Below are 26,848 nucleotides of genomic sequence, written 5' to 3' on the forward strand. Positions count from 1 at the left end.
AAGCAAAAACCCCATTTCATATTTCCAACTTTATTGCATCAGTTAACAAAGGAAGGATGAGTGAAATCAAAGAGCATCCTGGGGTCTACTTTTTGGTCCTGTTAGGTTTTACAGGGATTGGGAGAAAGATAAAATTAATCTTAAAGAATTAGGAAAGATGGACTCCCAGATTTCCCACTCCTTTTCCCATCAAATCTATACTTTGGAGCCTGCCAGCAGGAAGAGCTAGTTCTGCACAGCCAACACCAGCCCATCCCATGGAGGACCACAACCTCCCTCACTACCTACCGATGCAGCGGAGGAAGGGTACTAGAGCCAAAACCCTCAGGCTGTACCTGAGCGGTCACAAGTCACTCTTTTGGAGGATAAAGGAGATAGAGTTGAGTAGCTTCCTCCTAAAGAGTGGAGTAGAAGTCTCTTGCCCATTATGGAAATGAAAGCAGTACCTTACCTGATAGTTTTACTTGACCTCCTGGGGGAACGATTTTGGATCATATACTTTGGAAAAGTAGCTGCATGTAAATAAAAATTGTTTTGAGTTTTTATTTATCAACCAAACTTCACCTGCACTTACCTCAATCCCTTACCATTTATGTTACTTGCATGCTTATCTCTTTATATCTTTGGGATAGTTTGATATAATCTCAGTTTTAATGAATTACATATTGTTAATGGTTTCCTTGATTATGGCATTGTCATCTTTAAAATACTTGCTGTACATAATACTCCATAAAGGTATATATTTATATGGTCAAGTGTTAATTGCTATTATGAAATAATATAATAATTTCTTCAGCTGGTAGCTGATTATGGCTTCTTTTTCTTAAGCAAAATTGTGATCAGATACTACTCCAAACTGGCCATTTTCTGGTTGACATGGGTGGATCATTGAATAATCAGATACCTTTATGGTTAAACTGTTTCAGGCCCTAAAACAAGTGAAATAACTATGAGGGTTCTCTGCTCTAAAATTCCGTCCATATAAAACAACATATCTTATGGAATTTGTTTAAAGAACAATATACGTCAAGGGCATCTTGGGTACATTAGCAGTGTTTTTTGGTGGTTATTTTTTTCAGGGAAAAGTTCTCAACTATCTTTAAAATGGATTTGAAAAGGCCAAGTAGTCAAAATCTTTATGTAAATGTAATTCGTATTGGAATAATGTCTATCTTATTTCAGAGTGACTTTTAATATTAGATATTCTTATTACTGAAACTCAGTTCATTGTTTCTTGAAATACAGGTCAGCTTTTTGACAGTGTCTTTTACTTACTATGGATTCAGAGATGTCTACTTTAAAGGCATATTAAGAATAAGCAGTGTGTGTGTATATGTTTGTGTATCTGTTTGCTGTGATGCAGTGCACGAACGTTTTAATGCTAACTGGTTAAGGTATCTGAAATGTTAGGCAATATTATAAGTACAATGAAACTATACGTTTCAGAAAAAAGTGGATCTTCATTAACTTAAAAAATACCCCAAATCAGCAAACTTCTGCAAGGTAGATTGTTACTGATAATGACCATTTACATAGCTAACAGTCCTAGTCATTCAATGGCATTTATCCTCAGAAGACATAAATACACTTGGTAATCCATACGCCACCCGCTTCAGAATCCGAAGAAGGTAAAACAATCGGTAACACATACCTGACACACCAGGCCTGACAACAGAGGACTCAGACCCCTCTATATCTTGGAGCTTGGCTTGTTATCCTATGAGCCAGCTTTGAATGGAATCTGTTGGATATCATTTATCCTAAAGGAAATCATACACACGTCTTTAAGATGCTCTCTGGTTGCTTGAAAGGCACCAGATTGACTACCCAGGAGGTTGCGGTAGCCTAGATTTTAAAGGCCATCTCTTCTCCCTTTGGCAGCAGTCAGGCAGTTGTCCCCCTCCTGCGCTGCCAATATGCTTCATGAGGAAGGGCAGCCAAAGAAGGGCATTTTTCAGGCCCCTTCCCGGCTCAGAGCATCCCAATGAGTTGCCGGTCGTCATGATGGGTTTCATGTCCATAGCCATCTGCTTTACTGGGCTTTGGGTAGATGCCAACAGATTTTTCTCTCCATGACCGCTCAGTCACCATTAGGTAGCAGTGCTGCCTTTTCTCCATTACTAACCTGGCAAGATTGGACCTTAGAGCTCTTGCTGTAAACAATGTGGAATGCGGTTCTCCTGTCATTGCTTGATAGAAATGTTAGCTCATAAATTTGAATCATTTATTTCAACTTTTGTCTTCAGGGTCCTGGTAAAGAGGGATTTTTTAAAAAAAATATCATTCCTTATTTTTTATTAATTAATTAATTAATTATTGCTGTGTTGGGTCTTCGTTTCTGTGCGAGGGCTTTCTCTAGTTGTGGCAAGTGGGGGCCACTCTTCATCGCGGTGCGCGGGCCTCTCACTATTGCGGCCTTTCTTGTTGAGGAGCACAGGCTCCAGACGCGCAGGCTCAGTAGTTGTGGCTCACGGGCCTAGCTGCTCCGCGGCATGTGGGATCCTCCCAGACCAGGGCTCGAACCCGTGTCCCCTACATTAGCAGGCAGACTCTCAACCACTGCGCCACCAGGGAAGCCCCAAGAGGGATTTTTTTAAAGACCCCAGTGTACCTGGATGTTTGGTACCAGTGTTTCTGAGAATCTTCACCTTGAACAGCAGGCCAGTGGGGAAAGAGATTTTAGGCTGTGTGTAGCCAGAACCCCCATGAGGCCATATTCTTCTCTTGTTGCTGGAGCCTGCTTGTGTAGCTGGCCTGAAACCCACACCATGGTGATGAACATCTGATCCCCTACCTCTAGCCCTTCACCACCCATCAACTGGAATTAATTATTATCTCCTCAGAATTTCCCTGTATCTATCTCTTATGGCTCTGGCTTCCACCTTATATAATGACAATTTATGTGCATTCCTCATGTTCTCTTCTAAACTGTAATCTGAAGGCCAGAGGTCTTGTCTTTTCATCCCTTCATTTGCACTGTGCCTAGACCAGTGCTTTATACAGAGATGGCACTGAATTAATACCTTGGATGAATGCCTGAATCAAGGGAAGCAGGGTACTAAACAAAAAGCACAAGCTTTGAAGTCAAACCCAAATCCAAATCCAAACTGTGACCTTTAATTGCTAAGACTATGACTTTATCTCCTGAGAGTTCAGAAGTATCATTAGAGATAAAAACTTACCATTGAGCACTACTATATCCCAGGCACATTCCAGGCAGTTGATCTGCTTTTTATCCCTTTGCTCCCTACAGCATCACTATGAATTTGATTCCATTATTATCTCATTTTACAGGTGAGGAAACTGAGATGCTGAAAACTTCCATAACTTGTTCAGTGTCATACAGTTAGTAAGGGGGTGAATCCAGAATTAAATAGATGGCTAATTTGTTTATTTAGAGCAGCTATATGCTTACTCACCTCAAAGGTTGTTTTGTTCATGTTTGAAGGTGGAGAAACATGATGAAAACGGAGGTGGCATTAGCCGTGAGCCTTATTCCAACTAAAGGATTTTCATGAGAAAACAGGACTAATAGGAAAGGCACTAGGGTTTTGTTATGAAATAGTTCATTCCCAGTTCTTCTACTTCAAATCCATGGTTCATCTTATAAATCAAGGCTTGTAGAGCCCAATAAATAGCGTACAACACCTGCTTGAAGGATGATGTTCTGAAGTCTGAGTACACCTTACCTGACTCTAAAGTCAGTTTGCAGTAAATTTTTCCAGCAAAGAACAAAAGTGTTGTTTTGTTTCGAAATGCCATTTCCAGGCTGTCTGTAGGTTCTGAAAGAGGCTGCTCCTAGACAGATTATAAAGTCCATGAGTGAATTTCTCTTTCTGTTGCTACTGGAATGCCAGAGCCTGCCCCAGTATCTGGCAAATTTATCTAGTCCACACATATTTATTTATCTCATCTAGTCCAAATGCTAGACTCCTTTCTAAGTTGCTTGGCTATCTAGTTCCATACAAAGTGGAGAACTCTTAGAATTCAAATAAACTTTAGTTTTCTTTCTTTCCGTCAAAAAGACAATTTTACTAGATATATTTTAATATAGTACAATAGGGAAAATGTGACGGAGAGTGCAAGCAGGACTTTTCACTCCTTTGGCTCCGTTAATCACATCTTTCTTTCTATGAGGGTGTAACTTATACATCTCTAAAAACTTAGTTGAATTTACGTAAATTCCAGGTTTAATGTTGAAGAATAAATAGTTGAACTAAGTTTTGGAGGTTTGTTGGCCCAAGTTTGTCTATCACGAGGTGCTTTCTTAAATTTTTGATTGCCTCTGGGCCTCCCCTGCGGAGAGTCTGGGTCAGGAGCAATGGGGTCTGCCTTTTCAACATGCTGCCTGACGCGGGTGAGCATCATAGCACAATTTAATTGTGCAACAAATATTATACCTTCCCGTGTAGTGTCGTTTCATCTCTTCCTTTCAAATTAGAAGAGATAGAATCAGTCTGAGAAAACGTGTGAATAATTTTCTTAAAACGAAGAATGATTTTCTAATCCTCCAGAGCAGTAGGTTATTACACTTATGAAAAGGTTTTGGTAGTTTATACACATTAAAATATAGAGAACAATATACGTATTCCTTGAAACTGAAACATCCCTCTTCAAGGCAAGTAAAGCAGTACTGGTAATAGCAGAAGGCAACCCATTTGTAAAATGCTCTATTAAAACGCTGTGCATAGCAATCCACTTTTGGTTTAGTATTGTTTGCTTCTAAATACTCTAGAATTACCTGCGATATAAAGTGATTGTCTTGGTGTTTGAAATCGATTATGATCTAGAAAGGAGACCTGTGAAGAGTGAAGTGGCCAAGGGCCCTTACAGGCATTAGACACAGCTGGCATCTCTACTTCTTGCTAGACAGAAAGCCCAAAATACCCAAGGGAGTAATTCTTCTAGGAGACAGGACTGGGACTCAGAATACAAATGTGTTTATAAATCAGTTGTGTGGGGAGAGAGGTAATGGTGGTGTGTTCCAAGAGGACCCAGAGGTCTTAGAGTATATGCTGGTGTGAGATGGAGCTAAGAGATAGGGACAGAACCCACATATATTTAACACCTTCCTATCCTATTCACCTCTAGAAATTTTAAGTACATATTTAATCCTTGTTGGGTAGTATTAGCCCCACTTTGTAAATGAGATGACTGAGTCTTCATGAGGCAAAAGCAGGTCAAAGTCTATGCAGCTAATAAGAGTATTGATGGAAATTGATGTACGTATGATAGAATTCAGCATCTGATGCTCTTTCCATGACATCCCATTGCAGGTGTGGGCAAGTCTTGTCATGAAAGGACATAGCTTATATATATATATATATATATATTTTTTTTTTTTTTTTTTTTTTGCGGTACGCGGGCCTCTCACTGCTGTGGCCTCTACCGTTGCGGAGCACAGGCTCCAGACGCGCAGGCTCAGCGGCCATGGCTCACGGGCCCAGCCGCTCTGCGGCATCCTCCCAGACCGGGGCACGAACCCATGTCCCCTGCATCGGCAGGCGGGCTCTCAACCACTGCGCCACCAGGGAAGCCCAAGTTGTGCTTTTCAGGTCAGCCAGTTTTGTTTTAGCTTCTGGAGTATTGATCTCTGTTAACATAAAGTGAGTGATAATAGTTTGGGATGGTATATTATCACATTTTTAAGAAGTTTACAAAATCTGGAAGGGTGACACTTGTCACATTAAAAGACTTTATTAAGAGTGAGGAAGTGCCGATAATAGTAGTTCTTGAGAAATGAAAGCATTTTACAGGAGGTAGGGAAGAAATTCACAAGGATACACGAAAGCCGGCTATTAACAGGAATAATGAAAATGCAGGGTTCAACGATTTTGTTTACTATAATTATTAATGGCTCCTAGCTATATACCTGGAACACTTGTCTTTGTAGGGAAACTAAAAACACACTTTTCAAGGGAAATATTAACTGATGATGAAAGATGGTGATTTCCAGATTGTAATAAGAGTATCACTTCAAAGCCTGCAGTGCGATTTCCAAATTCCAGAGATTGAAGAAAAGGTATTATGTCAAAATCTCAGATGGATAGGTTTGTGTTTGTTTGTTTTGGCTAATGTCATTGTTCATACACTTTCTGCAGGTTCAAATAGATATGTTCTATAGAAATTGTGAATCATGTGAGAATGTTCTATGTGGTGTGGAATAAAATAAAGAAACTCTGTAGTCTGGTGTAAGACACAGCAAAGTATAGACTAATCAATTGTTATTGATTAGATTAGAATTGGAGGAGCTGGGACCTGAAATAGATATACCCACGGGGGTGATTCAGACTCAGATAAATCCAAGGAAGAAGTGAGAAGAGAAAGTTCAGTGCAGCAGAAGGAAATCTGCTGATTGGGAAGTATACCTCAGGCTACAGATGGCTACCAAGGCATCGAGAGTCTAACTGCTTTTCAGTTGGGGAGGTACAGAGCAGCCAGAGAACTGGGGACCTGAGGTGGGCAATAATTTTCTCCAGGAAGGCTTTTGTTTTTTATTGGACCTTGGTTACCTGGTTAGGGACCGGGAAAGGATCTGAACATCCCCAAATGGGAATTATTAAGAGGAAAGCAGGGCTTCCCTGGTGGTGCAGCGGTTGAGAGTCCGCCTGCCAATGCAGGCAACGTGGGTTCGTGCCCCGGTCCGGGAGGATCCCACATGCCGTGGAGCGGCTGGGCCCGTGAGCCATGGCCGCTGAGCCTGCGCGTCCGGAGCCTGTGCTCCTCAACGGGAGAGGCCACAACAGTGAGAGGCCTGCATACGCCAAAAAAAAAAAGAGGAAAGCAAATCCCAGCGAGATTGATATACTAAATACGTCATCCAGAGAGCAACCTAGCGACCTAGCGACCTAGTTGCCTGAACTTAGGTCCATGGTCAGGAATGAGTCTCTAATATAGGTTAAAAAAAAAAACAAGTTTGATTCTTCCACTGGCATCCAAGGACTGAGCCCAATTTGCAGGCAGAATGACTTGATGCTGAGCCTCAGATTGCCGGGATACCCTGACCGCAAACAGAACTGTTCCGCACGATAAGGTATTAGCTTAGGTTGCCTCCATAGACTACGAGACCAGAAGGAACCAAATGCATTAATGGACTTCTTCACCATGGTTTATTCCAACCTATGGTGTGCATTTTCTTCTTCTTCATTTTAACAGGAAAGTATGTTATGGAATCTTGTCAACCACCTCTTTCATCAAACTTGGTTCCTGCTGGGTCTCAGCTACTTCCAAAAATAAAAGAAACGCTTAGAGGATAAAAATGACTAGCATTCAGCAGATTCCAGCGACTGTGATATGACTCTGTAGGCAGTCCCCAAAGATCCCAAAGATCCTTTGAGCAATGTCACTGTATTTAGAATAAATGTATCTCTCTCTACTCCCCCCAATCATCTTCACTGCCTCCAACTTATCCCTTACTTCTTCTCCAGTTCACCCATGATTACTACTTTAAAAAGGATAGTACTCATTTCAAAGTATGAAACTCGACGTGTGTGTGGATATTTTTAAATGTAGCCCTGGCACACACAAACACACACATTAATTTTCTTAGGAACCCCATAAGGTAGGTAGCTTAATAATAGGTGACACTTTTTCAGTGCTTTGTTATGTGCCAGACACTATTCTAAATATTTTATACTATATTAAGTTATATAATCCTCACAATAATCCTATGAGCTAGGTACTATTATCATCTCCATTTTATAGATGAGAAACAGAGACACTGTAATTCTTCTAAGAGGAGAAAAAAAAAAAAAACTAAGTAGCAGAACCAGGATTTAGAATTAGGCATTTATTTTCCAGATTCTATGTGCTTACTCACTGCTGCCTAGTTTGGGATTTTAGAAATTAAGTATTGCTATTCAACTTTATAAGATGGAAACCTGAGGTGGCAAAACGTTGATTTACCTGACAGCACGGATTTGTAAGCAGAGCTACAGTTACAAGCTGTTCTCCCAAATCGTAAGCCATTACTCAAGCTATCAGACGAGTCTTCCATTTTACATGATATTATTACAGGCAACGTGATTATCCAGGTACCATTTCTGTGAAATTTGTGACAAAAGAAATTGTTGGCTGCATGTAATAGTGGCAACAAGAAATGACAGACTGAATATGATATTATTTCCCAGAAATGTAGGATAAGCTTCCCCTTTCTTTAACACTTTCTCTGATGCTTAATGATGTCTTGTGGAAAGCCCATGGCTTTCGTTTTCTATTTTGTTCTTTAGTGATTACAGTTGAAGACACACACACCCTCGCGTGGGCATGAACAGAAACAGAGGGTGTGAATTCACTCAGTGTTAACAGGGTGGTGTTTTACTATGTGAGGAAAATCAGTAGGAAAATTCCCAAGTTGATCAACATTCCCTTTGCTTTTTCTAAACACATAAAGCAATTTTCATGTTTTTTAGAATTAACTATCACATGTATTTAATTCTCATAAAACACCAGTGAGAGAGCCAACCTCTTCAAGTCTCTGTTACCTTAAGGTAATTACTAGTAGTTATGTAGGTTGTAAAACTGGCAAGCGATGGGACCAGATATCAACTCCAGGACTTCTACTCTGGTGCTCTGTGCACAACAGCATGCTCTTAGCTACTTGTGTACACTTATGCTTCTTCCTTCTGGACTTTAGAACACCTGGTCTGTAACACAAACTTCTGGGGCTATGTCAAGGGTATTTCTCTGCTGATTCTTAAAGTTAGTGGTTCTCAGGTTTTAGAATGCATAAGGATCACTTGGGAGCACTTGGACTAAAATATAAATTCCTGGATCAAATCTTTAGTTAATTTCAATGCAGTATGATTCACGGATCACATTAAGAAATGCTTAACAGCTAATAGTTAATAATAGATACTAAGTGCTTTTTTCCTTTTACTCTTTCTTGAATGATTTCATACGCTCCACTGGCTTGTTATCATTTTTTTGTGTTGATGGTCCCAAATCAATGTCTTTGAGCTAACTCTCCCTTCCCCAAATGTATATCATACATTTATTCTTTCAGTCATTAATTCACCGACTAGTTCACTTATTCCTCACTAAGTATATAATTGCCTGGCTGGGCATCTGGGATACAGTACTGACAGATCTTCTTTGGTCTTCGTCTTTGTTAAGTGGTTGTGATGAATTTAAATTTCAAAAATACACAAATCCATCATTTTGAACTTGGCTAACTGCTGGAGAAGTAAGTGCAAAGTGTTAAGAGGGCATATTATCGTTTGAAGTTTAGAGAAGACTCCCCTGAGGAGATGACATTTGATCTGAAGTCTGAAGAGTGAATACCTTGAACTAGGCTAAGGGGAAGAAAAAAAAACATTCCAGGCAGAGGAAGTGGATTGGACCAGGATCTTAAGGCAGAAAGTGGTATGATGTATTTGAGAAACTTAAAGAAAGCCTGGTGTGGCTGGAGTTCATCAGGCAAGGCAGAGAATGGTATGAAACCAATCTGGTGCAATATCCAGAGGCCAGACTTTTCTGAGTCTTGTGGAGCAATTGGGACTTTTTCCCCCTACTTACCATGGAAAGCCATTGAAAGGGATCGGCCGTAATGAATTGTAGGACTTCACTCAAATGGCATTAGGTCTCAAACTCATCATGCCTAGCATCAAACTCTTTTCTTCCTGTCTCCTAATCCGGTTTCTCCTCCTGGATTTCCTATCTCAGTAAATGGCATCACATCTCCCTGTTTGCTCAGGTCAGGAAGTCATCCTTCTTGGACGCTTCCTTGTCACACTTTATGGACGTTTGTCTCATTTTGGGCTGCCAGCCATCTGAATTCCTTTCTTATTGATGTTCCTGAATGTGTGAGCCCTTGGAGGGAAGTAGTGCCCTGTGTCCTGCTGCAGACGCTGCAGGTGGCTGGAAGTTCCTTCTCCCTTCCCCTGGCAGCCCTGGCTTGAGCACAGGACTTAAGACTTGGCTCACTGGAAGCTTCTGCCAAAGGTTTCGAATTTGAATTCAGTCATTTAATAAGCTCTGACCATTTTACCTTCTAATTGTCTCTCAACCACAGCACATTCTCTCTATCTCCTCGCGTCTCCCCTAATTCTAGCAACCATCATCTCTTGCCTGGACTATTGCTAGAATTTCCTAACTAGTCTTCCTGTCTCTTTACTCTGGTTCTCCCTGTTGCCCTCACGATCTGTCACCTCTGTGTATCCAGAGATACATACAAACCTGCAAATCTATTAAAAAAAAACATCTTTGCAGTACTTTTAGGACAAGGTCCAGAAAACAGTGAGCTCATTGTGTTGAAAGTCCCTGTTTGCTTGCCGCCCCCCTCATAGGTGGTGAGCTCCTGGGCTTCAGAGGCTGTGCTGTGTGCCCTGGCATCTGTCACAGTATCTATCAGTGACCAGCAATGAGGGGGCCTAACAGAGTGGTTAAAAGCATGGGCTCTGGAGTCAGCCTACAAGTTGTTCAATCTTAGGCAAGTTGTTTAATTTCTCTGTGGCTGAGTTTCCTCACTGACAAAATGTAAATAATAATAGTATCTCCATGTGATAAAAATAAAATTAAAGGGACTCCCCTGGTGGTGCAGTGGTTAAGAATCTCCCTGCCAATGCAGGGGACACGGGTTCAATGCCTGGTCCAGGAAGATGCCACATGCCACAGAGCAACTAAGCCCGTGCGCCACAACTACTGAGCCTGCACTCTAGAGCCCACGAGCCACAACTACTGAGCCTGTGAGCCACAACTACTGAAGCCTGCATGCCTAAAGCCCATGCTCCACCATAAGAGAAACTACCACAATGAGAAGCCTGTGTACCACAATGAAGAGTAGCCCCCGCTCACTGCAACTAGAGAAAGCCCGCATGCAGCAAGAAGACCCAACGCAGCCCAAAAAAATGAAAAAAAGAAAAGATATCATTACCTGATTCCACAGTTGGTCGCCTATTTAAAAAAATTAATAAGTAAAAATTAAACTAAATTTAAAAGAAAAGATAGGTTTTCCGCCAAACCAGTAAGTAATCAGTAGGGAGCCAACCTACCTAAAAAGCGTAAAGACTTCTTCCTTTGATCTTAAACTATTTCTGAGAAATTCGAGCCAGAAGTCCAATGCTACAATTACTTTCCCATATGTTTCTTAACTGAACTAAACCATCTAGAACTTTGGGAAGTGACCAGTTATGTGATTATTTTTGTGGTTTGAATGCTTGGAAGACCGGGCATAGGCAGCTTGGCACAAGGCGCTGGACACAGTATTAATAACTATAGTTATCGATGTTTCCATGGAACGCAAAAACAAGCAACTGCCTGAACTCTAACTTGTTAACTGCTTTGCCTCAGGGCAGTTTCAACAAGGAGAACCAAGTAAGTCCGGCAGCATTTATTGAGTGCTAGAAGTGTGATGAGCTCAGAATTAGGGCCTTGGGAAGGGAGAAAACCTAAGACGCAAAGATCTGGATTCTCTCTTTGATAGGGTTACCGTCGAATTCAGGTGAATTCAAAATTATTTCTTTTGGGGTTAACAGATGCAAGCTAGTATATTTAGAGTGGGTAAACGACAAGGTCCTACTGTTTAGCACAGGGAACTATATTCAATATCCTGTGATAAAGCATTCTGGAAAAGAAGATAAAAAAGAATACATGCATATGTATAACTGCATCACTTTGCTGTACAGCAGAAAGTAACACAATGTAAATCAACTATACATCAATTAAAAAAACAACCAAATTATTTCTTGAGCTAACTGTAGTAAGAGGCATTGTGGCTTATAGTCAAATATTATTATTCAATTGTTTATTATAAAAATATTTATTAGCATTTACCTGAATGTATACTGTGAAGGACATTGTAATTATAATTAGAAGTGAAGACAGAAAATATAATTAAATCACTGGATGAGTAATGACAATTACTATTTATTAATTAATTAGTATTTAACTTGTAGCTGTTAATTAGTACTACCGATAAGCTGAAGATGAAAGGAGTCATCACATTAAAGATAACAAGTAACATTTATTCATTTCAAACTATATAACAGAAGTGAGTACCTTGCATGTGTTTTTCAACTTAAATCTCCACAAACCAATGGGAGTGCAGCAGGTGTCTCTGGAACTCCAGGTCACTCACCTGAGCCCTCCTCTGATTTCAGCTGCAGCCGTCATGTCCCACAGCATGGGCGCTCGGCCTCATCTTTCACTGACAGCCTCCCACCTCAGGCAGGTGCCTTCATTCTTTTGAATTTCTGCTTTGGAGTCTCCCTGGTGTTCAGGGATTCCCATCAGCAATCCTCAAGCAGGGGTGTTGGGTGGTTATTAGCTAAATGCTGCAGCCTTCTACCCTTCAGGAGACCACAGCTCTGGAGGGCCTGCTGTTGTCTGCAGCAGCCCCAGTGATGCACCCTTAGATTGGCTTTGTCCTCCCTCTTGGCCTCATTCTCACTGCTTCTCCTTCCTGCTTCCAGGGACCACCTCCCAAAGAAACTACTTATCCTCATGTTCTTGTCCCAATCTCTACTTCTGGGGAAACCCAAACTAAGACCTGCGGTCATGACTGTTAATGCCCTCGTTTTACCGACGAGGTAATAGAGACTTACTTAGGCCATTAAGTTTAGTAGTCGTTTATGTAGCTGAGTCACCTTAATCAGAGCCAGTGCGCAGATACTTGCTCTTAATTACCATACAGCCTCTTGTGAACAATTTGAAGGTATTTGCAATCATAATGCGTGGGTTTGAGAGACCTTATAAATGATCTCAGACAGTGAGGTGAATTGGGTTAGAAATTATTGTTAGTGACAGCAGTGAGTAAGCAAACACACTTCTGTGCATGTTGAAAAATATCTGGGCAAAATTGTGTCGACGTGAATGGGGCTTCCATCATCATCTTCTTACCCCTCCACCCCAGCCCCTCACCCGCAGTCTTCTGGGCTGGCAGTGCTATGTCTTCTGATTATTAAGTGCCCTGTAGTCACCGCTCTCTCCTTCATCATCCCCTGCCCTTCCCAACACTGATTTGTAGAATGACTCCGATATTTATTGTAATTGATTTTCAGTTAATAAGCTGTATCTCTTGAAGATATTTGCATTTTTGCCTTTTCTTTATCCTGCTGATAAAGTCATTTTAGGCTTTGGCAAACAGGTGGGATATCTAGTTTTTGGATAGCAGAACTTGTCCACATATCCTGAAATCACACCGTTTTAGTAACCAAGCTCACATAAGGTTAGGCTTGAATGAAACCATCTTTAAACAATTTGAAGTTTCTACATTTTTGAGGTGGAGTTAGCAGGACTGACAGACATGTAAAGAAGCAGAGCATTATTTCTGTGCAAATATTTTGGAAGAAATACAAGTGTGTGTTTGCCTGAGTGAATGTACATATATATAACTGGGCAGGTAGCAAATGATTTTCATTGATGCCTTTTATAGACACTACAGAAATAAAAACCAAAAACAGTAAAGCTTTGATCTGGCTCCATTAATTTAACCACAGTCACAGTCAAGTATGTTATCAAATAACATGGGTAGATTATTATTAAAACCAATTATTAAGCAAAAGCAGTTTTTGTGTATCACTGATGAACTTTGTCATACATTTTGCTTGTTACCACCCTGAATTGTTACATGGGTTCTTGATTCTTATGGTCTGTTGCTTAGGTAACTCACTTTTCTGCTCAAAACTTTAATAGTCAATGGGGTATTAGAAGGATTTCCTTTTCTTATGGAAAAGACATGAATCTATATGTCTTCCAGACTGAGAAATATTGTAGAAGTGCTGACTAGTATTATTAGTTATCAGTGTATCCATTTATTACTGTAATTTGATTCTGTTGGTGGCTTTGATTTCTCTGGCATTGTTCAGTGTGAATATAAATTATTTAGAAAAAAGAGCAGTTGTGGGGAAGGAAGTCATTTCCATGTCAAGGTAAATCAAATCAGGTTGATAAGAAAACATCTGATTACAAGATTGAATAAACATGAGTGATGCTTGGAAACTTTGTCCAACCTCTTGGGCTTCCCTATTGCATTGGGAAAATGATAACTCAGGTTTGAAGTGTAAATAACTATTAGACAATTGTTTATTTATTACACTCCCTTTAGCACAAGGTATCCAATTTTTTGAAAACCCGGACTCTTATTTATTTTTATTGAAATATAGTTGACTTACAATATTATATTATTTTCAGGTAAACATCACAGTGGTTCAATATTGTTGTAGATTATACTCCATATAAAGATATTATAAAATATTGGCTATATTCCCTGTGCTGTCTTGTGTCTTACTTATTTTATACCTAGTAGTTTGTACCTCTTAATAGCCTTCACCTATCTTGCCCCCCCCCACCCCTTTCCCCACCAGTAACCACCGGTTTGTTCTCTGTATCTGTGAGTCTGTTGTGTTTTGTCATATTCATTCATTTGTTTTATTTTTTAGATTTCACATATAAGTAGGAACATACAGTAGGTTGCCTTTTCATTTTGTTAATGGTTTCCTTTGCTGTACAAAAACTTTTAAGTTTAATGAGGTCCAATTTGTTTATTTTTGCTCTTGTTTCCCTAGCTTGAGGAGACAGATCAAAAAAAAAAATTACTAAGATCTATGTCAAAGAATGATTAATTGACACTATGTGTGTGGGTTTATTCCTGGGGTCTCTATTTTGTTCCATTGACCTATGTGTCTATTTTATAGCTTGCAATCAGTCGGTATGATGCCTCCTGCTTTATTTTATTTCTCAGGATTTCTTTAGCTATTCAAAGTCTTTTATGGTTTTATACAGATTTTAGGGTTATTTGTTCTAATTCAGTGAAAAATGTCATGGGTAGTTTGATAGCGATTGCATTAAATCTGTAGACTGCTTTGGGTAGTATGGACATTTTAAACAATATTAATTCTTCCAATCCATGAACATGGGATATCTTTACATTTATTTGTATCCAGACTCTCTTTTAAAATGCAACAGCAGAAAACAAAGGAAGACATGTAGATTTAATGTGACATTTCTTAGACTAATGTGTTTTAGGCTATAAGGAGCATGCTAAATGACTTAGACCAATTCTGTCATTTAACAGTGGAGGAAAATGAGGGTCTGGAGGTTAGATGTTTTGTCCAAGATCACACAGTAATTGTGCTGAAGAACTTACTAGAAACTGGTTCTCCTCATGTAGTCAGTTGTAAAACTACATGCTGAATTGCAGTAAAAGGATGCCACTATTAAAATAGCTACTACCTTAATGATGGCATAGATGCCATTAATATAAGACTGCATCAGAGACCAATGCCTAACTTATAGGAAGAAATACAAATGAAAAATACTCAGTGAACTTCTATTTACCAACATTAGAATGAAAATCTGAAAATATAAAAAAGAAAAAAAGTAAATGTTAAAAATTTTGAATAGGTTAGAGAAACATCATTTATATATATGTTTATACATATATCTTAATTTCTAATATTCTCTATTGGGTGATAAGAAAAATGATTCTTTTGATCACCTTTCTAACTTTATATTATTGTCATGGAATTTTGGATCTGGGAGTCTTGTAGCTCTTGAGTACAGTTGTTTACAAGCCTAGATGCATGCCAGCATCACCTGGGTGAATTTTACATACAAAGGTTCTGGGGTCTCACTCTTGAGGATTCTGATTCATTGGGTCTGGAGAAGGATCTGGGAATGTGTATGGTCAATAGGATTTCCGATGTTTCTGAAGACCAGCCAGAATGGTGAACTCCCATTCTAATCCGGTCCCCTTGTTTCACAGATGAGAAAAGCTGAGATACAGATATTAGGTAATACCTAGGTAATTAAAAATTTTTTTTCCTTTTCTTTTTTGAGCTTCTTGGGTATATGTAACCTATATGTCCTTTCGGTGTTCATTTTTGTGGGCTAGGAAAAGCATCGAACAGGAATGACCTCACTATTAAAACCCCATATTATATACAGCGGAATGTCATCATAGTGTCATTGAACTAGTTCAACTCCATGGACAGAGAGAGATTTGAGAAATGGAGACAGAGATGGAGAGAGAGAGGAATTTAAATACTGCTAGTGGTTCCTCCTGCCAATTCATTCAATGATCTTTTGCCCCTGAATTGACTTCTCTGGCTTACTCTCTGCTCCAGGAGGCTGATCCCTGCCTATTGTATTCGATCTCCTTTTCCAGGAGGTTCTGGTCAGGTTTGCAGAAGGTCAGCTGGCAAAGGGTATCTCTTCTCACTTTCTGTTTCAGTGTCTCAGTTCTGGTTGTAGTTTTATCTCTTCAGTTCACACCTTCTGTCAGTTACCATAGCCTCTCACACTGGACACTGGGCACTGGATACACTATTACCCTCCCTTTGCCCTTAAGCCCCCAGCACAGTAACCATTCCCCACTGTATCTAGTCTCTGGACACCGTACCATCCCTCTTTTGCTTCCTTAACTCAGCTCACAACTCTGTCATCTGTCCCTTTCTTAAAGACATTCACTTGAACCACTGGCATTAATTCTGTTTTCTACGGGTAGCTAGATTAATATAAGATGGGAAAGAGAATTAATTGTTTCCCTCAGTAATTCTTAATTCTTGAGTTTCTTTGAAGTGTCAGTATCTCCTTGAACTAAGATGGATTTATCTTTAAGAATACAATGATGTGAAATTCTATTTTGCATATTTGCTTGATTTGAATTGCACATTACTATACATTTTATCATTTTTGAATACATATTAGTATGCAAATTTGTTGACACAAAACTATACAGACTGTACTTTGTGAGCTATTTAAGATGTCTTCAAAGGCAATTTTGACTACATAGGATTTCCTCCTTAGAAACTGACTTCAGAACCTCCTTCCACGGTTAAGTGCAACTTCACTGTGTATATCATAAAAATGTTAAAGTTGGGAGGGAGACCATAGAGTGAGAAGGCAGGCTAGAAAGAATTGATCTCATTCCCATAACCTATAACTTAAGGTATCCCAGAAGTCTGAAACAAACACTTCAAAATCCACCCCGCCCCCAACAATAATATAAATTGGAGCAACCACTTTCAGGACAATTTAGCAATATCTACCAGCATTTTAAATAAACATACCCTTTCTTTCATCATTTCTTCTTTTCTGAATGATGTTTCAGATACACATGTGTAAGGCTTTTCACCAGAGCGTATGTAACACAGTACACAACCTAAACATCCATTGTCATATGAAATGCAGTATATAACTTAAACATTCGTCAAAGGAGAGTTGCTAAAAATGTATAATGTGTCCAGACAATGGATTACTCTGCTGTCATTATAGAGAATGAGGTATATTTAGATGCTTGAGATATTTTAAGCTGAAAAAAATCCAAAATGTAGAACAGCATATGTTATATGAGCCTGTTTGTGAGATATTTCCCTATGTTTTTCTTTTTCTTTTTTAAATCATATATTATTTATATAATAAAAACAAATAAGCCATAAGTCACTGGTGATGGTGATGAGAACTTAGAGTCACCCAGCAAACACTTACTGCTAATTCACATATTGACTTCCTAGGAACTCTTCATTGCCCATTGAGAGACACACGTGTATGGGGAGCTCCCTTCAAATTCCATTGTGCTTATTCCAACCACTTTAAAGCCCATTGCTGGGGGTGTGTGCACCTCTGTTACCAGGGAGGTGTCAAGCTCTGACCTTATTTACAGAGAAATGCCTGAGTGCACCATCACTCTGAGGGGAATGTGGAAGCTGATTTCTACAGGTGATGAGAAGTGTTTCATCTCTAAGATGTCAGCAATCCAAAAATGGACGAATGAGTGCATGATGCTGGGAAACAGAGACAGTTCAGAACGAGACTCCAAAAGTCCGAGCAGCTCACAAAGAGGTTTCACACAGAAGGAAGGTGTTAAATCAAAGAGCAGGGTTTACGTTCTTAGATGAAGTCATCGGCTGCCAGAAAGAGATAGAAAAGATGAAGATGTGGTCGTAAATTCCTCTGTCTTAAAAGGCAGGTCAGGTAGTAATACTTGAGCAATTTTGTAGGCTGGCCATCTGGGACTTGAGGTTACAGAGAGTTATTGTCGTGCTAGGGACTTGCAAGCCAAGGTGAGATGTTTGTCTCCAGACCATAACCCTTTTCTTTCCAGGGACACTTGTTTCTACCTACCTTCGGTCTTGTATTCATTCCCAAAGAAACTTAGAAACCTAACCATTTTGTCTCCAGATGCTACATGAATAGTGTTAGAAGAGGTCATGGGAATGTCTCATATACATTGGACAATTTTTTTTTAAAGAGAACACTACATCCCAAACCAAGCTCTAGTGTTAGAAATCAGGTTAGTTGTTACTCTATCAAATAGATAGTTTGCTACTATATTTCAAATGTGTATAGATGCTTGTATAATTAATGAATTATATACTCATCTCAATGTACAAATGAATTAAAAGTTGCTTTTGCTGTACTCAGTAGATGCTAAAATAGCAAAATAATTATGCACATTTTCTGATTGCTCACCCAATGACAAGCATCGTGCTAAGCCTGTTATATAGTTTTACTTCTGCACAATGACTAAATGAGGAAAATACTATTATTATCCCGATTTTATAGCTGAGGAAGGCAGGGAATAGGGAGTTTAAACTACTTGCCCGAGGCACGTTGTAGAGAAACTCAGAGTGGAATACCTAGGTCTTTCTGACTAGAAAGCACTTACGTTTAACCATTTCACTGTGGTGCGTAAAAGTGCAACTACTATTGAAGTGAGAAACTTGCAAATCATGTGAATACTGAAAAGGGGCGCTAGGACTCAAAGTAGTTGGAAGCAGTGATCGCTAAACGAGAGGCAGCCATTTTTCTTTCAAGAAGACTTCCAGACTTAGAAATACTGTTGTAACTGGGAAGTGCAGAAAGTACCCCCCGGGACAGGTCACCTCCCAATGCTAGGTCCTACCATAGCCCAAACAATATGAAATAAATCACATTTAGTCTTCACAGGAGGTTCTGTTTCTTGGCAGCTCTTGCCCTCATGTAGGCAGAGTGACTTGCTTCAGGTGAACTAAGTAAAGTAAGCATGGAAGGTACATTAGCTTAGTGATTCTTCTTACCATACCCAAGACCTTTCAAGTGAGTCATTGGCGGTTTTCCAAGTTCACAGTCAGAGAAATTCAGAGGTAAAACAACAACTTTGGAAGGTCTTCATTCTGATCTGGTCTTCTAACACCTCAGATTGTCACTTGTAAAAGTATTTAAGGGGAGTACATTCAACATTTTGCTACACTCATATTTTTTGGTGTGTATCCTATTAAATTTCTTTCCAAATAAAACTCACATAAGTTTACTGGGTGAAATTTGACACATGCAAGAGAATCTGCATTCTTTTACCAAAAAGTGGGACGTATAAAAATGAAACTTTTTTGGTGCCTTTGAGAACAACTTTTGAGCAAGAAAATTCTAGTTATATATTTTGTTTTAAAATTAATGTTCATTTATTACAGTTACAATTTTTTAAAATATAGCTTTTCCTTATGCTTTTAAGTGCAACTTGTATATCTTATTCTATTTATAGATGCAGTAACATTTTAAAAATCACTTGTTAAAATCAAGATGGCTTTGAATTAATGTTACATTCCATTTACAAATGAAGTTAGCTAAACAATTTTAAACTTTTAAAATTGCATTTATACATTAAAATATTTGGTTTCCATTCTGAGCACTTTGATAAACAGAAACTTCCCAAGTGATTAGTGATTCTTACGATATAATAAACTTACAAATAATATGGATACCAAGTTTTCTTAAACATCCCAACATGGTTTAGAAACTTGATTAGATTGTCTTTGAATGGTTAAGATCACGATTCCAAAATCAGTTAATTATGTTTAAATTTAGAACCCTCTGGCTTCTAAGTTAGCTTAATAAGTTAAATTGTCTTAAATACTGTATTTCTAATACTTTACTAAATATAGGTAGTTTCCATTTTTACAAAAACCAGTTTCCTGAACTTATAGTTGTTTTCTGATTATGTGTTTGATTTATCATCCCTGTGCTAAATTCTAAACATTCCTGTTTAAGGCTAGTTAAGGTTACACATCAGTGAGCAATTTTGGGCCTAGATGCAGTATTTGATTCTCCCTGTGTCACATACCTACAAATTGACCTGCTTTTTATAGTTGCTATAACAACAGGAACTTTCTGTCCTTAGAGGACATTGTCCTCTCCTGGGTTCAGACTATCATTATGTAACATTTCTGTCCACTCCTATCGAGACTGTAATTGTCTTCATGACTTGCTTAGGTTTTGCAGTTATTTTATTGTGTTAATGCATTTTAATGTTTTCCCATCTGGCTCAAAACATATTCTCTTTCTATGCCATTGGATAATTCACACACATATGTAATACTTTTGAAATCTCTTTTAACTTTATTGCCTGATTTGTGTTGTTGAAATTCTATACTCTTTTCATGTTGTTCCTGACTGGCAGAGCCACAGTGAGATAGAATGACATAGCATTGGATGCTGTATGTCCTTCAGATCTCTGGTTCCACAGACATTACACTGAAGTCAGGCTAGTGACAGTAAGAAAAATCACCACCACCCAGAAGCCCTCCACACAGACACAGCTACTGTTGACTTTGAGCATAAGGACTTCCAGTACTCCCGAGGTTAACGTGTTCCAGGGCTCAGTTCTTGGACTCTCTTTTTTCTACTTGCACTTGGTTTCTAAGTGATCTCATTCAGTCCAGTGATTTTAAAAGCCACGTATATGCTGAACACAGCCACTTTTATATCTCCTACCACAGACCTCTTTCCCAAACTCTACAGCGTTGTGATCCAGCTGTTTACTTGACGACTTTATACTTCCCCTCATATGTCCGCCACCTCCCGTGTCCTTGCCTCTACAATGTACCTCTGTTATCTCTGCCATGGGTTACTGCGGTGGCCTCCAAATTAGCCTATTGTACCTGCATCTGCCCTTGACCCTTGCCAGTAGCCTGGGTGAGGCTGTTAATGGCAGAGCATGTTATCATGTCATCCTCGGCTGAAAACTGTACTAATGGCCCAACATTTTACTCTGAGTCAGAGCCAGAACCCTTACCTTGGTCCAATATCATCTTCTTCCATTACCACTACAAACTCTTTTCCTTTTCCTGCTACTGAGCCCCTCACTCTGCTCCAGCCACTCTGGATTCTTTGTGTCCTCTAGTTCACCAGAGCACTCTGCCTCAGGGTATGGTATAGGCTTGTCTTAGCAGACCCTAAGACACGTGAATGCAACTAGTTTATTCTAAAGGTGATGCCAGGTTAACACTATGTGGGAGAGAAGAAATGAATCAGGGGTGGGAAAGAAGCCAATAGAGGGTGTATTACTGCTGTGATCAAGTGGGCCCAGACCCACTGAATAATTCTAGGACCTCACTGCTTTAGGTATGGTCCGTGAGCCAGCAGCACTGCCATCACCTGGGAATTTGTCAGAATGAGAATCTCATACCCCACCCCAGACCTCCTGAATCAGAATCTGCATTTTAACAAGGACTTCAGGTGGTTCATATGTCCTAACTGATGATTGAGAAACACTGCTCTAGGGGACAATGTGCACCATGTCTCTGAGTTAGCTCACCCAAGGGCAGGGGACGTGGGGGGAGTTTTTCATCAGTTCCTTAGCCGTCATTGGTTGAGTCCTGATTTCAGGACCACTGATTTCCAGATTGTCTCACGTCCTGACTGAGCATGCTCCAAGGGCTGAAAATAGGGACCTGTAGGAAGTGAGTCACAGGTGGTTGCGGTAAACTGTCTGTAGGTGTGCAGAGGTCCACACCCAGAATATGGGTGGGGTACCAACAGCATCTGGTGCCAAGCCTTCACTCTACCTAGTCTCTCAACCTGAAATGCTCTTCCCTCAGGTATTCACATGGCTAAATCCTCCACCTCCCCTACGTCTTTGCTCAGATTTTACTGTCCCAGTGAGGCCTTCCTCTATTTAATTTGGCAACCTGCATGCATGAACCCAGAATTCCCAATTCCCACCATCCTGCTCTTCCCTTTTTTCAACTGTACTTATTCTAATTCACTACGTAATTCATTTACTTATTATGTTCATTGTTTGCCTTTTCCACGGGAAAGTTAACTCTATCACAGCAGGAAACTTTGTTTTGCTTACTTATTTGAATAAATAAATTTCTGTGTTTTTAAATATAAATAGTAGTATACATAAAATTTTGTATTCTTTGTTTTGCTTAGCATTGTATGTCGTAAATATTTCCCGTATTATGAAAACTCATAATAAATGTCATTTTTATTGGCTGCCAAATATTCCATTGTTTCTATAAACTATAATTAAACATTCTTGTAATATTTGGCATGTGTTTGCCATTTTCTTTTGGCGATTATCAGTAACGCTGGCATGAGCTTCTCTGTGCATAAATCTGTTTCATTTTAAATATAATTTCTTTAGAATGGATTCCTAGAAGTCAAAATATTACACAAAAGCTGAAAATTGCCTTCAAGACTCTTGATATATACATATAAAGTTGTCTTTCAGAAATTTTGTCCCCAAATGCCTCTACTCAATAATGAATGAATATGCCTGAGTCACCACATCCTTTCCGTCAACCTGAGGTGGGACAGCACAGTGGTTAAGAGCAGGTATCTGGAGACAGACTGGCTTGGATTGAATACCAGTTCTCTGATTTATGAATTGCGTGACTTCGGACAAGTTATTTCACTTGCCTGTGCCTCACTTTCTTTCTCCGTTAAATGGGAATGTTGAAAATAATGTTGCTTCCCTAACAGGGTTGTTGTGAAGATTAAATTCCTTAATATAGGTAAAGCACTTAGATGAGTGACTTGGACATGATAAGCCCTATGTAACTGTTATCTATTAATATACTGAGACTTTTTGAAGTTGATAAGTGAATAAATGGCACATTGCTTATGCTTTATATGCATTTTGAAGTTGCATCTTGAGGAAATTTATATTTGGCGCTTATGTTTTCCCTTTTGAGAATTTTATGTTCTCTTAATGTTTTCTTGGGGGTTTACATAGTAAGGATATTGATCTCTTATATTTGGGGTGAATATGTTTCTAACTAAATATTTGCTCTTTAATCGTTTATCTTTGATATCCATAAATTGTGTATATGATAGTATATTAATAATATTTTCCTATATCATGTCTTCATTTTTTAAGTTTAGAAGATTTTTATCATTCAGAAATCAGAGAGAGATGCACCTGTATTTTAGATTTTATTTTTATTGTTATCAGTTTACTTTTTGCTTCTTTTACCTCTCTAAAATGCATTTTAGTGTATTTTAGGAGCTAAGTTCTAACTTGGCTTTTATTTCCTATCATTTAAATTAGCCTGCCATTTTTGAGGAAAATTGAATAAGAACAGAGAAGAAATTGGACAGACTCTCTTACTCAGGCACCAGAAGCTGTGGTGACAAATTTTCATGGGAGAGCTCTTTTACAACATTTTCACAGGAGCCCCACGATACCCCTCAGAGCTGTGGTGTAAATTCCCCCATGCTGTTTCTAATTGGCGGGGGCATTAACTCTAACTCTTTCATGGTTGAGTTGAGCAGTCATGCCCAGAGAGTTTTAACCTGGGGGAAGATTCTGAGAGGCTATGGAATAAGTGTTCTCAAATGCACACAAAACATCTGGGTTTATATGAATAATTTGATGTCATCTGTCAAAAGAGGCTGTTGCTGGGCCCAGTTCTGGGTAATGGAACATTTCTAGTACTTCATTCTAGCTGAAGCCTGTCTGTCCTGGGAGTACACTGCTTTCAGTGGTGTAGAGGATTATGTGGTAAGATTTATGAAGACTGTAATATTCCAAAACCTGGTCTTTTACTTCTCAGTTTAGCATGGTGGATTTGGGGCTTGGCATTATAAGAAGTCACAATACTACAGTATCAGGTGTTGGAACTCTTAGATCCAAATGATTGCCAGAAAATTTTTTCTTATTTTCTATGTTTCATTTTTCACATAGTCAAATAAAAATATGTTGGAACTTATCATAGATAAATGTGACCTTATCATTGAAAATGCAAGGTTGTAGTTATAACTTTAATGGTGATTTTTTTTTAAACCGGTAATGTATGCGATGCCTGTTTTTTCAGAGCCTCGCCAACAGTGTGTGCCGTCAAACTTATATTTTTGCCAATCAATAGTTATGAACTATTTCAATGTAATTTTAATTTGTTTTTCTCTTGCTGTGAATGAAATCAAGCATCTTTTCTTTCACAGGGTTATTTATATATGTTTCTGTAAACTGCCTCTATTATTATAATTTTTGTTCATTTTTCTTATGGCTTTTTCCTTCAACATTTAAAGTAGTTTTTGTATTGATTGTTACTCCTTGAGCTATGATTATGTTGCAGACATTTTCTCCTAGTTTTGCATTTGTCTTTATTTTGCTTATTGTGAATATTTGTTGTATTAAAATTTTATACTTAGTCATATTTATCAATCTTTTATTACATCTGCATTTCAGTCATACTTAGAAAGCTTTTCCTCATACCCAGATTCTAAGGGAATTGGCCAGTTTCTTCTAGCAGTTTTAGGGATTCATGTATTTTATTTGTATCCTTGATACATTTGGAGTTCATTCTGGTGTATGGTGTAAGGAATAAATTCAAATTCATTATTTTTCCAAATCACCATCCAGTGTCCCAGTACTAATTATTTAAAGGTCTATTTATTTGCCTAGTGGATTGAGTTGACACCTTTTTTTTTTTTTTTTTTTTTTTGCGGTACGCGGGCCTCTCACTGTTGTGGCCTCTCCCGTTGCGGCGCACGGGCTCCGGACACGCAGGCTCAGTGGCCATGGCTCACGGGCCCAGTCGCTCCATGGCATATGGGATCTTCCCGGACCGGGGCATGAACCCGTGTCCCCTGCATCGGCAGGCGGACTCTCAACCACTGTGCCACCAGGGAAGCCCGAGTTGACACCTTTTTAATACAGGCATACCATGGAGATATTGTGGGTTTGGTTCCAGACTCCTGCAATAAGGTAAATATTGCAATAGAGCAAGTCACACGGTTTTTATGGTCTCCCAGTGCATATAAAAGTTATATTTACATTATAATGCAGTCTATTAAGTGTGCAATAGTGTCATGTCTAAAAAATGTATACACCTTCATTGCTAAAACATGCTAACTGTCATCTGAGCTTTCAGAGAGTGGTGATCCTTTTGCTGGTGGAATGTTTGACTGGTTGTTGACTGCTGACTTATCAGGGTAATGGTTGCTGAAGGCTGGGCTGGCTGTGGACATTTCTTAAAATAAGACAACAATGTAGTTTGTCACACCCATTGACTCTTTCTTTCATGAATGATCTCTCTGCAGCATGTAATGCTGTTTGATAGCATTTTACCCACAGCAGAACTTCTTTCAAAATTGGAGTCAGTCTTCTAAAACCCCGTTACTGCTTTATCAACTAAGTTTACGTAATATCCTAAATCCTTTGTTGTCCTTTTAACAGTTTTCTCAGTATCTTCATCAGGAGTGGATTCCATCACAAGAACCACTTTCTTTGCTCATCCGTAAGAAGTCACTCCTTATCCATTCCAGTTTTCTCGTGAGATTGTAGCAATTCAGTCACATCTTCAGGCTCCACTTCTAATTCTGGTTCTCTTGCTCTTTCTACCACATCTGCAGTTATTTCCTCCAGTGAAGTTTTGAACCCCTGAAGTCATCCATGAGGGTTGGAATCAACTTCTTCCAAACTCCTTTTCACGTAGACATTTTGACCTCTTCCCATGAATTCTGAATGATCTTAATGGCATCTAGAATGGTGAATTCTTTCCAAAAGGTTTTCAATTCACTTTGCTGAGATTCGTTAGAGGAATCACTATTTATGGCGGTGAATATGTATGGTAGCCTTACAGAGTGTATTTTTAAAGAGTAAGGCTCGAAAGTCAAAATTATTCCTTGATCCAGGGGCTGCAGAATGGATGCTGTGTTAGCAGGCATGAAAACAACATTAATCTCATTACACATCTCTGTCGGAGCTCTTGGGTGACCAGTTACATTGTCAATGAACAGTAGTGTTTTGAAAGGAATCTTTCTTTCTGAGCAGTAGGTCTCACAGTCAACTTAAAATATTCAGTAAACCGTGTTGTAAATGGATAGGCTGTCAGCCAGGCTTTGTTGTTCCATTTATAGAGCACAAGCCGAACAGATTTAGCATAATTCCTAAGAGCCCTAGGATTTTTGGAATGGTAAATGAGCATTGGCTTCAGTTTCAAGTCACCACCTGCATAAGCCCCTAATAAGAGAGTCAGCCTGTCCTTTGAATCTTTGAAGCCAGGCATTGACTTGTCCGCTCCAGCTGTGAAAGTCCTAGAGGGCATCTTCTTCCAACATAAGGCTGTTCTGTTTCATCTACATTGAAAATCTGTTGTTTGGTGTAGCCACCTTCATTATTGATCTTAGCTAGATCTTCTGGATAACTTGCTGCGGTTTCTACATCAGCACCTGCTGCTTCACCGTGCACTTTGGTGTTGTGGAGAGAGCTTCTTTCCTTAAACCTCATGAGCCAACCTCTGTTAGCTTCAAACTTTTCTTCTGCAGTTTTCTCATCTTTCTCAGCCTTCATAGAATTGAAGAGAGTCAGGGCTTTGCTCTGGATTAGTCTTTGACTTAAGGGAATATTGTAGCTGGTTTGATCTTCTATCCAGACCACCAAAACTTTCTCCGTATCAGCAGTAAGGCTGTTTTACTTTCTTACCATTTGTGTGTTCACTGAAGTAGTACTTTCAATTTCCTTTAAGAACTTTTCCTATGCATTCATGACATGAATGCATAGGTTAACTCTTCCGCGCAAGAGGCCTAGCTTTTGGCCTGTCTTGGCTTTAGACGTGCCTTCTTCACTAAGCTTAATCATTTCTAACTTTTGATTTAAAATGAGAGACATGCGACTTTTCCTTTCACCTGAACACTTAGTGGC

General features: G+C 39.2%; 1 protein-coding gene across 2 annotated transcripts in view; it reads left to right on the top strand.

Moving 5' to 3' along the window:
• UNC13C (unc-13 homolog C) overlaps window positions 1-26,848 on the top strand; it is a 597,834-nt gene that overhangs the window by 21,041 nt on the left and 549,945 nt on the right. The window lies entirely within an intron of this gene.

This window comes from Phocoena phocoena, chromosome 2 (genome assembly GCF_963924675.1).
Source record: "Phocoena phocoena chromosome 2, mPhoPho1.1, whole genome shotgun sequence".
Lineage (NCBI taxonomy): Eukaryota > Metazoa > Chordata > Mammalia > Artiodactyla > Phocoenidae > Phocoena > Phocoena phocoena.